This window comes from Gossypium hirsutum, chromosome A01, assembly GCF_007990345.1.
Source record: "Gossypium hirsutum isolate 1008001.06 chromosome A01, Gossypium_hirsutum_v2.1, whole genome shotgun sequence".
NCBI lineage: Eukaryota > Viridiplantae > Streptophyta > Magnoliopsida > Malvales > Malvaceae > Gossypium > Gossypium hirsutum.
Genome location: NC_053424.1, coordinates 102191877 through 102210297, shown reverse-complemented (window position 1 = coordinate 102210297; position 18421 = coordinate 102191877). Strand labels below are relative to the sequence as shown.

The following is an 18421-nucleotide window of genomic DNA, read 5'->3' as shown; positions in this document are numbered from 1 at the left end:
TCTCCCACACCCGTTTAAGAGCCCACACACCTATGTGGCTCGATCGTGTCTTACACATGGTCATGTCTATTACCCGTGTAACTCTCTGACTTGATTTAAAATTGAAAAAATTAGCTTCAAGGTTCACACGGCCTAAGACACGCCTGTGTGTCCAGGCCGTGTGGACTATTTTAGGCTGTGTAACTATCAAATTTTTGAAATATTAAGTCCCAGGATCCACACGGAAAAGGACACGCCCGTGTGTCCAGGCGTGTAGGTCACATAGCCATGTCGCCAGGTCGTGTAACTCACTGTTGAACCCCTTACTGTGCACACAGCTTGGGACAAGCACGTAAATAATTTAAAATTTTTTAAATTATTTAGTTTTAGAATAACATGAAATAAAAGTAAAAGAATTAGCAGTGTTAACACTCGGGTTGCCTTCTAAGAAGCACTTATTTAAAGTCTAAGCTTAACTTACCTCATATTCGCACGGTCATGGTGGTTTGCGGAGCCGAGGCTCCTCTTTCTCGTTATCAATTCTATTATCAAAACAAGGTTTAAACTGAGTACTATTTACCTTAAATGTGCCAAATTTAGAATGAATTACCTCGACTGTACCATAAGGAAAGACATTCAATATCGTACATAGGGTTGATCAGTTTGACTCGAGCTCCGAATAGGAGATTCGTGGATCTGATTTTTCCAGCAATACTTTGTCTCCAACCATAAATTTGGCTGTTCTCATCATGTACTCATCATGGCATCATTTTGGCTCTTCATCGTGCTCTTTCAGTTTCTCTTTAACATGTGTTCGCCATTCATCTAGTTCATCAATTTGTAATATGCATTCTTCATAAGTCGTTCTGTTTCTATCACATTGATTGAAAAGTGGCTCCTTTATGATCTCTCATGGGATTTCCTGGAAAGAAGGTTGAGCCACATGGTTACTCACGTTAACAGAACATTTCAAATCATCTCGATTACTAGAGACTCTCTCAAAATCACGTGCATAGAGAGTAATCATTTTGTCACCTACACAAAGTACTAATTCACCTGTACCAACATCAATTATAGTTCTAACAGTTGCTAAAAATGGTCATCCTAAAATTAAAGGTACCTCACTGTCCTTATCTATGTCCAAAATAACAAAGTCAACAGGGAATATGAATTTGTCTATTTTAACAAGCACATCCTCAATAACACCCCTAGGATATCTAATGGTTCTATCTGCTAACTGAATACTCATCCTGGTTTGTTTGGGTTTCCCAGGACCTAGTTGTTTAAACATTTTGTAGGGCATGACATTAATACTAGCCCCTAAATCAGCCAAAGCATTATCAATATTCAAACTACCAATTAAATAAGGAATAGTAAAACTCCCTAGATCTTTCAGTTTGTAAGGTAGTTTATTCTGTAAGATGGTCAAGCAAACTACATTTAACTCCAAAGTCAACAAATCATCTAACTTCCTTTTATTTACCAATTACCAAAAGCTCCTTTAAAATTTTGACGTAATTGGGAATTTGCTAAAGAGCTTTAACAAATGGTAAGTTAATATGTAATTTTTACAGAAGTTTAAGAAATTTACCACATTGTTCATTCGTTTGGTCTCTCTTCGTAGCATTAGGATATGACACTCGAGGTTTATATTCTTTGAAAACCGGCTTTTTCTCTTTCTAGCTTACCTTAACCTTATCGCTATTTACCACAATTTCTTGTCTCAGTTCTTGTTCAAATTCAACTAACCCTTATTCATCTTGAATAGTAATTGTATGAAGTTTCTCCCTTGGGTTAGTTTCGGTAGTGCTAGGCAAACTACCTTGTGCTCTTTCTAGGATTAACTTAGCAAGTTAACCAATTTGATTCTTGAGTCCTTGAATGGACGCTTGTTGATTTTTTAGTGCTGCCTCAATGTTTTGAAAATGCATTTCTGACACCGAGATAAACTTCACTGATATCTCCTCAAGGTTCTGCTTCTTCTCTTGCTGGTAAGGTTGTTGTTGAATGCCTAAAGGGGCTTCTGCTCTTTGATTTCCTTTACCACCCTAAGAGAAATTGGGATGGTTCCTCCAACCTGTATTATAGTAGTTACTATAAGGGTTATTTTAAGGCCTAGAATTATTACCCATATAATTGATTTGTTCATCCTCTACGCTAGGAGCGAAGGGTAAACATTTCGGGTTAGTCATTCCACCTCCATTCATATTACAATGCATCACCGGATGTACCTGCTAGAAACATATAAATCATCAATTTTTTATTTAATCATTCTCTGTGATTTGATAAGATGGTGACTGCATCTAAGTTGAAAACATCGACTGCTTTCATAGTCTTTGTCCTTATGACTTGCCACCGATAACTATTTAGTGTCATTTTTTCTTCAATAAACTCATAAGCCGCTTCGGGTGTTTTATTATTCAAAGTACCACCAGTTGTTGTGTCGATTAACTGCCTCGTTGAAGGGTTCAAATCGTTGTAGAAGGTTTGAACTTGTAGCCATAAGGGTAACCTATAGTGAGGGCACCTTCTCAATAAGTCCTTATACCTCTCACATGCATCATATAACATCTCTAAATTGATTTTTACAAAAAAATAGATATCGTTCCTCAACTTGGTTGTCTTATCCGGTAGGAAGTACTTTAGCATAAACTTTTCAGTCATTTGAGCCCATGTACTGATGGAACCTCATCGTAAAGAGTTCAACCACTGTTTATCTTTGTTCCTCAACGAGAAAGGGAATAACTGTAAGTGAATGGCATCATCAATGATGCCATTAATCTTGAGAGTATCGCAAGTTTCCAGGAAATTGGCCAGATGAGTATTTGGATCTTCGTCTTGTAAACCATGGAACTAAACAAACTGTTGAATCATCTAAATAATGTTAGGCTTCAATTCAAAATTATTTACAGCAATGGTGGGTCTCACAATTCTCGATTTAGCCCTAGTTAGAGTAGGTTTGGCATAATCATACATAGTACGACAAACAGGATCTGGATTTGCAGGATTTGCAACAACTGCAGGAGGTAGTCGATTATTCCAATTATCACCTATCTTCTCAATAAAATAATGCCTTCTTATTCATATACTGTATTCTGTCGACTTTGCCTTACTTCTCTACGATTTCTGCGAGCTATACTTTCAATTTCGCTGTCAAAAATCAATGGTCCCGATGGGTTTCTTCTAGTCATAAACTAAAAGAACCTACCAAAAGCAAATAAAAGAAAAATTAGAATGTAAAAATTAAACTAAAAACAAAAAAATAAAAAATGTCTAAATTAATAAAAATAAAGTGTTCCTAATACTTTTGTCCCTAGCAACGGTGCCAAAAACTTGATGGTCACTAAACTAACTATAAGTACAACTACAGTAAGTGCACCTATCGAACAATAGTATAGCTATGGTGAGTAGAGAATATCATATTCACAAGGACTAAAAGTACTAGTAATTATCGTTTTTCTATTATCTAACCGACAAATTAGAATGATTGTTTCTAATCTAATTTTTCTAAACTAATTTAGCTAAGAACGCAACAAAGAATGAATCGAGGAAATAATCGAATAATAACCAATGAGATAGACAATACCCAGGATTGATTATGAATCTAAATTATGAATCTAAATTAAATGATTTATTCATTTGTGACTTGATCAGTAGAAATCCCTAAATTATGTTAATATCTCTTTCAAGAGTAAGAGCAACAGACTTTAGATTGATTAATTGAAATCTCTTTCTAATTAAAACCCCTATCATCGCATTAACTCGATCTATGAATTCCCCTATTAGATTTGACTCTAATCCGGTAGATTTATGTCATCCTATTTCTAGGATTGCATGCAACTCCACTCAATTATGCTAGATCTACTCTTAAACAAGGCCTTTTGCTCCACTGAATTAAGCACATTAAACATGAATTAATATCCCAAAAATATTAAAACAGGAAATAAGTATATATAATTGAGAACAAGAATAAAGTATTTATTGTGTAAAACAGAAATTAAATAATAGGATTCATCATAGGTTTCATCTCCTTTAGGTATCTAGGGGATTAGTTCATAATCCTGAATAAAAACATCTCATAGTCAGAAAAACCACAAGACATAAAGAACTCAATAAAACTTCAAAAGAAATTAAAAGGAGATCTTTAATCTTAATAGAGATCCACCTCCAAATTAGCTCTGATGGTGTTCTTCGAGTGTTTTCTTTGATATTCTCTGATTCCTCCCTTATGTCTTCTTTTAAAAAGTATTTATAGACTTTAGAATGCTCAGAAAGCCTAAAGATTAGGTTTTTTTTCACGTATTTGGGAAGTAGGGTGCAAAATTGACACGGGCTGGCACATAGGTGTGTGTCCAAGCCGTGTGGAAATGCCCAGGGTGTGTGGATCCTAAAATAGCTCTATTTGTATGATTTTCGCTCGTTTTTCACTCATTTCACTCCCAAATGCTTCTAAAGTATAGAAACATGAATTTAAAGGATTAAAAGCATCGAATTCACTAATTTGCATAATTAATCATCCAAAAACGCATTAAGAATGAGATTAAAAAATGTGACTTTTATAGCTTATCACTTTATGCTTCACCTTTTGGATATGTTCGACTCTATAAGTCAATTGGTGTATTGGAGATCCGTGTATCCGATGTGTGGTGATAGAACCCAGTTTTATGTTTCATAGCCTCAAATTCCTAAATTATCGTTTAAATGTGGTCTTATTTATTGTGATAATACAATGTGATATGGATGCATAAACATGTAAATAATATGTTAAATGAGTTTATTTTAGTTTTCTGAAAATGTTAGTATGTTCTCATAGTAAATTGCGTATGTAATTATGGTCTAGGTCATTTTCATTTAACTTGTGAATGCATGTGAATGTATAAGTTAGACATTTGAGTTATTAAAGCATGTATACATTTTTTAGTTTTGATAAATTATTGTAAAATGAACTATTTTCATATAAGTTGAATATAATTGTGCGTGAGAGTATATACTAGCTTTTATGATTTAATTAAGCATGAATATATTATTGTAACCTGATTAGAATATGGTTGTGAACGTGTTGTAGTATGCTCTTACTTAACCTTTGATGTTGTGTATACATTATGGTTACTCTAACATTCATTAAGCTTGTTTAAGCTCACCAACTCTCTCTAACCATTGCAACTATTTAGCGTTTGCAGAGCGGTGCGGGGATACCAAGGAAGTGATCCAAGTTAGGCTTTAGTATTTGCGTAGGTGGTATTAATATTATTTTTTTGAACTGTGGGGATAAGGCAATGTGTTTAGATTTTGATTGATTATTATTGTGGTCCTCATGATATTTTATGGGTTTAGTTTTCTAGCACTTTTGATGGATTTCATAATTATTTCATTGGTGTTGCTCTCGTTTGAATATTTGTTAAGTTAAAGTGCCATAAACTGTATGTATGGTCAATGGACATTGAATAATGTGGTAGAATTGTTTCATGAACTTTGCCATAATGTTTTGGCAATTTTCATAGCTTATTTATTCTTAGGATTTACGGATATTGTTCTTGCTATATCGTATGATTACTTAGACATGTTTTCGATTATTGAATTGTTATTTTGGTCATTTTGACATTAGTTTAAAGAGGTAAATGATACATGTTGCCTAGATATTTGTTGGAATGATCTAAATGCTTAAATATGTTGTATTTTTTGTGGTCTAGAGCAGAGGTATCGGTATCTAGGTTTTAAAAATCATACCTCCATGATATTTCTATGTGCAGGAAGTCAGTATTGTAATTCGGTATCGATACCATATCACAAGTATCTATACTCAGGGTAGAATGTCAATAATTTATGAAAGGTATCGATAAATTCTGAGATTTTGATTTTAAATGAGAAAAAATTTTTTGTTTTTGTATCAATTTTCCAAGCAATATCGATACTTTTGATTTAGTATCAATACCTACGTGAATAATTCTGAATTTTTGTTTGGTGGTCTAAAAGCATGTTTAATTCTCATTTTAAGTTCGTTTGACGATTGTTGAGCATGTTTTAATGATGAAATGGAATATGTGTAACTTGTAATTATTCAAAAACTAAATTGGAAGATGTCTGCTTAATAACGAGACCATTTGTAATGCTTAAATGTGTGACGGTGGTGTGAAATCTTGATATTCGAGCTCGGCAATCAGGCCAGGTATAGGGTATTACATTTTGGGACCACAATTCCAATTTGTGATTCCAAAAATATTAATTATTTAATATTTACAAATTCATTAGTGTTATATTAAAATTTGGTCCAGAAATTTTGATGTTTGCATAGTTATCTAAAGAAAAGGAACTAAATTGTAAAAGCTGCAAAAGTTAATCGCTATTGATTAATATAGGTTAAATGAGCATAGAAAAATATTTGAATGGATTTATATGAAACTTTATCCCTAATTATTAATAGTGTACGGTTTGTCCATGCATGGATGTATTATTTAGTCGTTAGCTAAGGTTAATTTAGTAATTTAATAATTAGTTTAATAAAAGAAAATGTAAATATGCTATCATCTTTATCTTTTGACCGAAATTGAAGTACAGAAAGACATAAAACTCCATTTTTGAATGCTCAAGGTTTCACCAAGTTTATAATTCATGGATGGTAAGTTTTTTCAATTCTGTTTTTAGTAAATTTTATATTTCTAAGATAGTTGCAGCTTAATTTATCTAGCCCATAGACTATTTTGAAATACTATCAAAGATTTGAAAACTTGCCATTGATGTTCTTGATGTTTTATTAATGTTTATGTTTGAGTTTAAAGCTTGATGTTGAAATAGGACTATTTTGTAAAATAATTTTGTATAGTTTTTAAGTTTAAGAACTAAATTGAAAGCATATTAAATTTGGCATGGTTTTCTTGTAAAATTTCAGTATTAGAGGGCTGATTAGGATGAAAATAAATTCTAAACGATGGTTTAGGGATTAATTGTGAAAATAAGTTTGTTTCGATTTTATGGATTAAATTGAATAAAATGTAAAAGTTTAAAGTAATTATGAAAAATGTCAATAAAGAAGTCATATGCAATAAGTGGATTGTTATAAGGTATTTGGTATTGATAATTGAAATAAAAATTATTGTATAGATCAAGAACCGGTAGATAATCTTGAAAAAAAGAAAATTAATGATTAGTCCCTGACATTACAATCTTTGTTGTTTAGCCCTGGTAAGTTCATACGGTACTATTTTGTGTGTTTTGAGAATATTTTATTGAATTCTTTATATTGTGGATGTTGTATAAAATTTGAATGTTAAAATTAATAAATTGTGAGAAATTGATTGAAATGGAAACTGTTATAGTGTTATATGTATCAAGCTCAAATGAACATAGGATAGAATACAATTGGCATGCCATTAAGTTATTTTGCGTGTTGTACGAGACTGACTTGCTAGGAGATGATGATTCATGACTTGTTATTATACATTGAATATACTAGAGTCCAACATTTGTTGCAGATTACCAAGTTATATTTACAATAATCCATACATATTTATGGATGGATGTTAGCCTACGGGCTAAGCACTTAGTGTCTAGGCGTGTTCTTGGATGGATTGGATTGGTTGAGCATTTTGTTGTGTCTTCGGTGGATAACCGCGTATCTATATTTGTTTATATTGTTCATCGGGTTGAATTTCAATGGCTAAATGATATGATGATATGTACTTGATTTTTTGTTATAATGCATTGTTGATGACTTGTATATATTTTCATGATTTCTCATATTATATCCTGACTTGATAATGCATGATACCATACAGATGATATGATTAAATGACTCATATATATGAAACTCACCGGATGGCCAGCACCGGCCTGACCCAATGTGACTCGACAGTTATAGGTCACTGTTCACGCCAGACTTTTTTCTTTCTTTCTTTCTTTCTTTCTTTCTCCTACCAAACTCATTGGTCTCCCACTATAAAAGCCCCAATTGGACCCTCACCCTTCCTCCACCACAAGCACCACCTTCGACCACCGCCAATCACCTCCAACCAATGCCGACCACCACCGTTCAACGAAATTTTTTTTCCTATTTTTTCCTTTATAAAAAAATATAAGTTAATGTAAAATGTTGTTAATATAAATATTTTTTTCAAAAATTTATTAATCTTTTATATCGTTCGAGAAAAATTATTCGATTTTTATGTAGATATTAGAATGAATCCTCGACCACTTCTTGATAATGAAAACCACATAGCAAAGTCTGTACACAATACAGTAAATGTGATCCAATTGAGCTTTAGATAATATCCATATAATTTTTTTTATTAATAAAAATATAATGTTTACTATTTCTACCGAAAGAGTTCATCAACCACATGATCCAAGATATTTTCCCGATTAGAGGGTTGTGCATATTTAAATGCTGGTAAGTTTGGGACGGTCACGTTTATTCAAATTTCAGACCTTAGGGTCGACTTAGTATCAATGCTAGTGGAACAATGGCACCCGAAGACCCACACATTCCACTTCTCGTGTGGGGAATGCATTATAACACTGCAAGATGTAGTAGTCCAGTTGAAGCTATCTATTAATGAGCTACCACTAATCAGGCCAGGAAAAGTGCTCGATCCTTGGGCCACCTGCGAACAATTACTTGGATGTGTGCCTCCCGATTATAGCGAAGGAAGATTAACCGGTATTAACTTTACCTGGTTAATGAGTAATTTCGAAAGCTACCGAGCTGTCCAATTTAGATGGACATTATTTACATTGCTAGAGGATATCTTCTACAACTGATAGGTGAGGTATTGATGCCGAACGCCAATCAAAATAAAACCCACATCATGTACCTCCCCTTACTAGAAGATTTGAACCATGTCGGGACTTAAAATTAAGGCTTTGCTGTAACACCCCTTAACTTGTATCAGCCGCTGGAACAGGGTTACGGAGTATTATCAAAACTTTCAAAACATTTTTTAGATAATTCATGTGAATTTCGAACCATTAGCTGAAATTATTCATGTCGTCCTTTAAATGGACCCTCGAGGCCCAATATGAGCATTAAAATCGAATCGGGACTTAATCAGAAACTCTAAGAATTTCTCGCGACATTTCAAAAATTTTCCAAGGTGCAGGGCTCACACGCCCGTGTGACCCTAGGACACGCCTGTGCTACAGGCCGTATTCGAACCCGTGTAACTCTCTGACTTGTGCAGACGGCCATGCCACAACGCCCGTGTGCTAGGCAGTGTGGTTAGTTAATTTTTTTCAAAATTAGGTGCAACACGATCATGACACATACCAATGTTCCAGGCCATGTCACACACACTGTTGAGACACACGCCCATGTCTCTACCCGTGTGCTCAATTCTGAGCATTCTATTTCTCAAATTTAAGGTGCAGGAGACACATGGCCTAACCATATGCCCATGTACCAGGCCGTGTGTCACACAAGGTCTAGACACATGCCCGTGTGGACAAAATAAAGCCATTTCTAGCTTCATTTCTCACCCAAAATCACACCAATAACCTGTACCTAAACTCACATCCAAATACCAATCATTCCAAGCATTCAAATTAAGCAAACTCTATCATTCAACATGGCATATCATTACATGCCTACATGTTTATAATCTTACCTTGGTATATTCCATATGTTAGACATAATTTGATCACTACTTAACATGCATGTAATTACCATAGTATGACATTGCAAGTATATCAAAAACAACCATTACTAGCCATTCCAATGGCTGGATTACAAACCACATAATTAAGCCATTTATGGCCAAGTTAGCCTATACATGCCATTATACCAAAATGATTTTACTATATATACACAAAATGAGCTAGTGGATAGTGTGATGATGGTCCAATTATCTCCAACATTCACGAGCTTCTGAGCACTATAAAATATGGAAAATAAAATCTAGTAAGCATTACATGCTTAGTAAGTTTGTATAACGGAAACTAAACTTACCAATCCCGTTTATTAAATCTAAGCATACAATATCATGTTTTTCATCAACTTGGCAAAATTGCCTAAACACATGCATTCAATCAAACATGTTAGTCACAAAATTTTCATATACATCAAGTAAACATAAATAAGCTCATCAGATAATTTTCCTTCAAAACATTATTCATTTCATCTCATAATTCTTTTGTCATGCCAAGAGTTGTGTCCGTTGAATCATTGAAATTCCAATGGATACTCAAGTAGTACACTCAAGGTGTACAATTCATTAACCCGTCAATTCTTATTCAAGAGTACCCATTAAGACACTTAATCAAAGAACATACTCTTGATCCACTTATCGTATTACAAGATTACCAATCCAGGCTAAATCCTTACGTAACGTATGCTCAGAAGAGCTTAATTAGGATTACCAAGTCCAGGCTAAATCCTAATTGTAACATATGCTCGAGAGGGATTATATCAGAATTACCCATCCAGGCTAAATCCTTTCTATAATAAGATCAATAGGATTACTCGTCCGAGCTAAATCTCGCCAGCAACAAATGCAGGACCTCATTTATTTCGAGAAAGCACATATATTCATCGGAATTCAATATTCAAATGAAGCTTAACCCTTTTTCACCGTTTCAAACATGTATTCAATTCTCATCATAGAAATCAAACAATTTGCATCAATAAACATCACATTTCAGACAAACACAACATTCAATTTAACATATTTACATGCTCAATTAAGTTACACGAACTTACCTTAACACTGGTTCGCGTATAAAATCTACTAATCCGAAACCTTTTCTTTTCCTCGATCTAACCTTGAATATGTGCTGTCCAGATCTATATAAATAACTTTAATCATCAATTTCACACATTTCATATTCATTTGGACTCAATTTACGTTCTAGGCAAAATTACCATTTTGCCCCTAACTTTTCCATAAATTCCAATCTTATCCCTAGGCTCGGAAAATGAAATTCATGCAATTTACTCCCTATTCCAAGACTAATCGAAATTTCAACATAAAATTTACAGCACATATTTTCTATAATTTTAGAATTTTTCATCAATTTTCACAACTTTACATTTTAGTCTCTAAATCATGTTTTCATCAAAAATCACTTTGTAAAAGTTGTTTATCTATCAACAACCTTTCATTTTCTACCATAAATTTCTAATTTTCAGCATATACATCCATGACCTAATTTCCATACTTTGATAACTCTTCAAATTGATCCCCCAAATAGATAGATTAAGCTATCCCGGTTTCAAAAATATCAAAATTACTAAAAATGGGACAAGGAAACTTACCCAATTAAGCCATGAAAGTTTCTTCTTTCTCTCCTAGGGTTTCCATGTATTTTTGGGGTAGAAGATGAGTCAATAAGATGATATTTTCTTTTTCATCTTTTAATTAATTAAATTATTTCAAATTCTAATTTAGTCATTGCCCCTTTTCTAGATTTCCATGTATGAGTCACCAAAATATCTACATACTTTTCTTTAATGGTCTAATTACCATATAAGGACCTTAATTTTTTAATTCCATAGCTATTTAATCCTTCTAGCTACTAGAATTCAACTTTTTCATTTTATGCGATTTAGTCCATCCCGTAATTAAGCACATAATCAATAAAATTTTCTTATCAGAATTTTCACATGACATTTCTAACATATTACGGACCATGTAATAAAATAAAAATTAATTTTATTTTCGTATCGAATTTGTGATCCTGAAACCACTTTCCGATTTCACTAAAAAATGGGCTGTTACATTTGCAGTTTTGGCATGTTGGAAAAACCAGGTTTGGAAAACACAGATTTGAAAAACACAACGGAAAATAAATTTAGGGAAAATAGAGTTTTCAAAAATTTTTCAAAAAGATATCTGGTTATGATATCAAAAATAATAAACACTTAATCAAAAGTATACATTTTCGATTCGTCTAGGATGAGCGCTTCGTCCGAGTACTCTTCTTCGCTATCCTCAAGCTCACGTCTGTTGAGTGTGGGCTTACTTCAAATAAAAAAAAATTACAAAAATTACTAGTAGGGTAATTTTGTAATTTCTCTAAACATTTAGGTCAAGTTATAAATTAGAAAAATATCTCTAGAAATTTTCTAAAACAATCTCTTCAGAGAATTTTTTTCTCTCCAACTTTCTCTTGAATTCAAGCGTGTGAAAAATAATAGGCTCTCTTTATATAATGAGAGTTTTGAGAGTTCAACTATTATTAAACTTAATCAATTTATTATTAAATTTAATCTAATATTTATCTTGATAAATAATATTAAACTATTAAAATAATATTATTTTTAGAATAGTTAATCTCAAATCAAATTCTCTAATAGAGTCCTAGTAGGAGTGTAACTCTTCCACTACTCAACCACCGAAGACCAACTACCGCAGACCACAGGGACGCCGCTGTTGCAGCCGCCGACATTGCCGTGTCAGGTGATGCACGTGTGACACCCTTACGACACCCCAAGTCGGTTTGACTGCTTTCGATTTGGTCCAGGTTAGCGACAACTCGATCGGTCCAGCCTAGCCACTAGTTGGACCATTAGCCTAGTTTTGCATATCGAGCCCGATTCAACCAAGTTTTGGGTCTTGATCTCGATTTTAGGCTCCTAGGCCCAATTTACGATCTCAGGTCCAATTTTCAAGTTCAATTATCCATTGCGCCAATTTTCTGACTTGAAAATTAATTTCTAAAAATATCATATTAATTTTAATTAATTTGATTAATTTAATTTTACTTTATCAAAATTAATTTTCCCAAAAGTCACTTAAATTTTCCACATTAATTTTTCAATAAATTTGATTAAATTCTTTAGTTGAACAATTCTCACGACCACCTAAATTAATTTCACATCGAATAAATCGACTTAATTAAATTATTTCCAAAGTCATAGAATTTTCTTCTGATTCAAATGCAGTCCAATCGAGGTTTTGTTGAGCTAGCGGAGGGACCAATCGGATATATACAATTAGGCTCTAGTAATTGCAATTATGTCCAGAAGCGTTGTTCCGATAATTCAAAATTACTTAATCATGGTGTCAGGCCACAAGAAGTACCATGATCGAAAACTCCTCATTGTATACTTTTTACGAAAATAATTCATCCAACTCTTTTTTCCAATGACCTCGTCATGTGTGTGTTACCCTCATATAATATCTTTAATTCCTTTGAGTTAAATCAGTTCACTCAATACAGTCCTATTTTATCTCATTGTCACCGTTGCGTCTTCTTAATGATTAATATGATCATTGTCAACAAATGACTATGATAAATTGCTTGTTCGAGAACAAGCAACCCGTGACCACATCCCATATTTATCAATCCACACAATGTCAATTAGAGGATATCATTAACTCTTTAATTAAGCTACGAATTCCAATGTTTCTAGTAAAGTCATGCCATGAATGTCTACTTATATCAAAGCACATGAGTTGCATATGCATGGTCAGTGATTAACTCAAGATTTAGGTAAATTACACCATGAACGTCACAAGTAAATTAATTCACAAACAGATTTAGAATTAATTCATCTTGGGTCCAATCCAATGTATCATTCTACCAATGAATACATCTATGTCTCTACCCGTGAAGTCAACTGCTCTGATAGCCAAGACTAGCCATCTCCTCAATTGGAATTGTAGATGTCATAATAATTCTTCTCAGTATTTAAATCAAATGCTCACTTTGATTCTTTTACAGGATTATGGACTCATTTAGATTATCTACTAAAGTGAGTTATCTTTCTCGCAATTTAAATGTTTTACAATGTCACTTATCTTCAGTTTGAACTTAAACAATTAATAAGCTAATATTTGCTTATCACAATTTTGCTATGCATGCAAAATATAAAAGATGAAAATATAGGTCATAATAGTGAAATGTGAAATTAACTTTATTTATTCATCATTCAAATAAATAGAAAACAGTTACAAGTTTACTACAAAATGAGCATATTTCCAACATGGCATGCCCATACCGTAAGCTTTAGCGAGCGACAAAGCCAAATACGAAGGACATGGGTGGTTGTTGCCCTCTACTGCAATCATGAGCATTATATCGCATGTCATTTATGGTAATTGTGAGCCACTAACCACTGCTGTGGCCACTCATAAATAGGTGAATAAAATTGAATTTTACCTTTTGTTTCAATACTGTTGTACTTTTTGCATGCCAAAAATCTAAAAAAATTAATTATGTTTTTCAGATGGGCGACGATACCATGTATCGGAAGATCATACATGATGCCCATATATTACCAGATAATATATACTCATTCTAGGGAAGACATAAAATTTGCTTCCAATTTTTTTTTGTACTACAATATTTAAGTATTATAAATATTTTTTTTATTTTAACATTTGCAAAAAAATTAAAATAACTATGTAATTTGTCTATAATGTGTAGTTTATATGGATGTTGTATTACGGGGAAGAAATTGTGGCCCCCATACCATCATGGGTTCACGAGCAGCAAATATTGTTCGTGACAAACGTCCCGTTGATTAATTTCAAAATGGTTGACTGGTATGCAACGGATTAGGTATTGAGACAGTTTAGTTGCATGCAACCTATCACAAACCCTCTATAAGACTTCAAACAAGATCACGGTATAAACAAAAATTGGGTAACCATACATGCTCCATATTTCATTCTGTGGAATGTTCAACGTGGGAGGCACCCCCCCTTGTATGTCTTTGAAACAGGGTTCATGCCTACGCCCAGGTATGTAATTTGGTACATAGAGAACAGGATGCCCTTCATATACCAGGGTCGTTACATAATGTTCCCAAAACACTCACAACTGTAATCTTCTCAATGGTGACGGAACAAGACATGATCATGCCATAACTGAGCTCCACCATCCGGGAATACAAAATCTGGCTCAAACACTAATCTTGAGCCCTAACGTTTAGCATCTAGATCATCATCACATACCCCACATCCCCAACAACAATCTCCTTCATTCAAAGAGATATTTGGCGATGACCTTAAGCCTCAACATTCAACACACTCCAGAGCCTACTCATACCATTCAGAGCTCCAACAGCATACACCTACCATTGAGTATATTTTTGGCTCCAGACCTCCGGTATCGCAATACCCATCACCCCCGATGATGGGGCATACAATTATACTGCTTTCTTTAGAACACCGGTATGAACACCAGATGCCGGCCTGAGCAATTACCAATTGCCACATGAAGGTACACCCCCTCGCTGACGGAGGAGCCCAACCTTACACTCTGGGGCCGGGGATGTCAAAGGGGTCCAGACAACTCTGATTTTTTGTAATTATTTATTTTGTAAATATTCTTCCAAAACGAAAATTGAATTTTTAACATAATTATTCGTTTGCATAGATGAATACAAAATATTAAGTATAAAAAAATACAATTCAACCAACAAATAATATGGACCAAAATTGATTTATAGATACAAAAAAATACGAATATTGTAGAGAACTGATATATGAAAAAATCCAACAACAAAAAATACAAACCAACATTGATTTACAAATACAAAAATAATATGAACATTTTGAATAGTAGTTTCTCCACAGTTAGTCATCTTTTGCTTGAATCAAGCTTACGTTGCATTTAGTAATTTTAACCATGTTCACCCGCCACCTTCTATAAATTGTAATCGGTATACACAGTTAGTCATCATCCACGAAGACTGTCACCAACTTTTGTAAATCATAATCAGCATATCCATCCTTTGATGGCATAGCCTTTACGGTTCACGTGACAGCATATAATTCAACTCCGTTAACACATGACAGTATAGAATTCAACCCTAAAATTTGGTATCTTCATTTGATGGTACACTCCCAAACAATCAAGGAACCCGTTAATCACATCAATTAATTACAGTTACTCCTCATCCGATACGCAAACAACTTCAGATGGTTAACAGCCTGGAAGGTTTCTAACCTTAAAGTGACATTGTTTGCATGTTGGATGATGAGTAACAATAATGACATTTTATTTTACTATAACCGATATCTCTAATTGATGGTCTTCAAATGGATCACATCAAGTAATTTTAGGTTATTTAAGTGATTGTTTTTAAACCAGAGTCATTTTTGTAAATAATAAAAAAAATTTGGTCATTTTTGTAAAATAACCTTATTTTCTGTTACTTAAAAGTGTGTTGATTAGAGAAAACCAACATCCCCTGTTACCCAATCTCCAACTCTATTTGTATTTAGACATTTTTCAAGTTGTTGATGATGATAATAATGTCCAAGGCAAGGCATAATCAAATGTTTCCTTTCCTATCCTTGCAACTTTCTCTAGTTAAACAAATTGAACAACATAGCTAGCTTTCCCACCTGTTTAGATTATCCTCTCTATTTATCGCTTTTCCCTCCTCAACCTTAGTGTAACACCCCGAACCCGAAACCGACACCGGAGTCGAACACGAGGTGTTAACTGGCTTTAACCCCTTACAAAATTTATTTTCCAGACACTGCCCAATCTGTGTACTAGCCGCTTTAAAAATCATATCTTGAGTTTCGTAACTTGAAAATCAGTTTCGTAATTTTTCCCAGAAACTAGACTCATGTTCCCATCTATGTATTTTTTTCTAGAATTTTTAGTTGGGCCAATTAGTACAGTTTATTAGTCAAAGTCCCCCAAGTTGCAGGGGTCGACTACACTGACCTTTGCCCATTATGACTGGGATATCTCCCTGCACGGGGCTTCAATACTGTTGCCGTTTGTTTCTATGAAAACTAGACTCAGAGAGGAATCTGCACATATATGGTACGACCACTAATTATCTCTGGTTAATTTATAATGAATTTCCAAAGTCGGAGCAGGGAATCCAGAAACCGTTCTGGCCCTGTCCCACTAAAATCTGATTATCTCTTAATATACTGCCCATATGATCTTTTCGTTACTTCCTCATGAAAGCAGACTCATCGAGCTTCGATTACGTAATTTATTCATCAATTAATTCCACTCCCACTATTTTTAGTGATTTTTCAATCTCATGACACTGCTGCTGCCAGCATCTGTTACGAAAGTAACTAGGTCCATTTCATGCTTACCCTTGATCCAATTCAATCGAACATTCGTGCCATTTTCGCATGGCTTAAAGTTTACATGCCATAATTCAAACACAACGTACTAGCTTATACATGCCAAAATGATCTTCTAAACACACTAAGAAGAAAGTACCAAAACTTGCTATCCGGTGTGATGACTTCAACGACGGCCCGACCCCGCAAAAATAGATGAGTCCAAGCAACCTATAGTGGGTGACAAGGAAACATCGAGTGAGTTTATAACTCAGTAAGTCATAAGCAATGCACTACCATCTATCAACAACATTATCACAAGAGGAAACAAAATGGAGCGAGACAATTCACTCCATCCATACCGAACCATACCATAGTTCCTCCAACTTATCAACTCAATTTCATATCAATTCATGCATTCACATTCTATATACTCATCAATAGGACATTGAAGCAATTTCATAAATCGATTTATTTTCGTTACAACCAAACGACTATACGGCCTTTCACCCATCCTACGATAAATTTTATGTACGTGACTTCAAGTATATTTGTCACATAGGTTCGAACTTACCGAGCTCAACACCAAGTATAAGCATAGCACCTATTAGCCACGTACTCGAGACACTTACCCGATCCGCTGTCCGCGATCGACTCAATAATGTCGCACACATAGTGTCCATAATGATTCACGAATATTTATTGAGCCCGCACACTCAGTGCTATATAATCAACTCGCACACTTAGTGCTACGTAATCAAATCGCACACTTAGTGCCACATAGTCCATCTCGCACACTTAGTGCCGCATGGTCAATTCGCACACTTAGTGCATCATATTCATTTCGCACACTTAGTGCAACATAGTCAAATCGCACACTTAGTGCTGTACAATTTAATCCCGCGCACTTAGCGCCAATCTCATGGTCATAAATGGTTATCCCGCACGTTTAGTGCCGAGATCAACAACTCATTACATCTTACCTCTTCTCTTTCATTCAACAATTTCATCATCACATACGTACATGCATATATATATGTATATTTATTCATTCCAATCAGCATCAATACATACACATTATGACCATTTGAAATACTACCCACTACATGCTTAATGACTTACCTCGTGTTGGGTAAGACGGTTCCAACTCGGCTACTCGATAACCTTTTCTTTGCCTTTGCTCGATTCACCTCCTTTAGCTCCTTGAGCTAAATCAATAATTTAACTAGTTTAACCATCTTGCTAACCATTCATACTTCAATTACACATGCATATGTATGTTTGTATATTCGGCAATGACAATGGTAATTTAGCAACCCTTAGTTTAACTCATAATTGTTCATAACACATTTAAAGCATCCACTCCATTCCATCATTTTAAAGCACATACATTACTCAATATTATCCAAATTCACATTCGGCATTTTCACAAACACACATGCCGATTTCATTCACTCATTTCTAAT

The 18421-nt window shown here is 34.2% G+C and overlaps 1 non-coding gene across 1 annotated transcript; it reads left to right on the top strand.

The window, feature by feature from the left end:
* The first annotated feature begins 2488 nt into the window (after positions 1–2488).
* On the top strand, positions 2489–2595 carry LOC121206989 (small nucleolar RNA R71). Its single transcript, XR_005902162.1, has one exon. It is a non-coding gene; the product is annotated as a small nucleolar RNA R71 (small nucleolar RNA).
* Positions 2596–18421: the final 15826 nt, after the last annotated feature.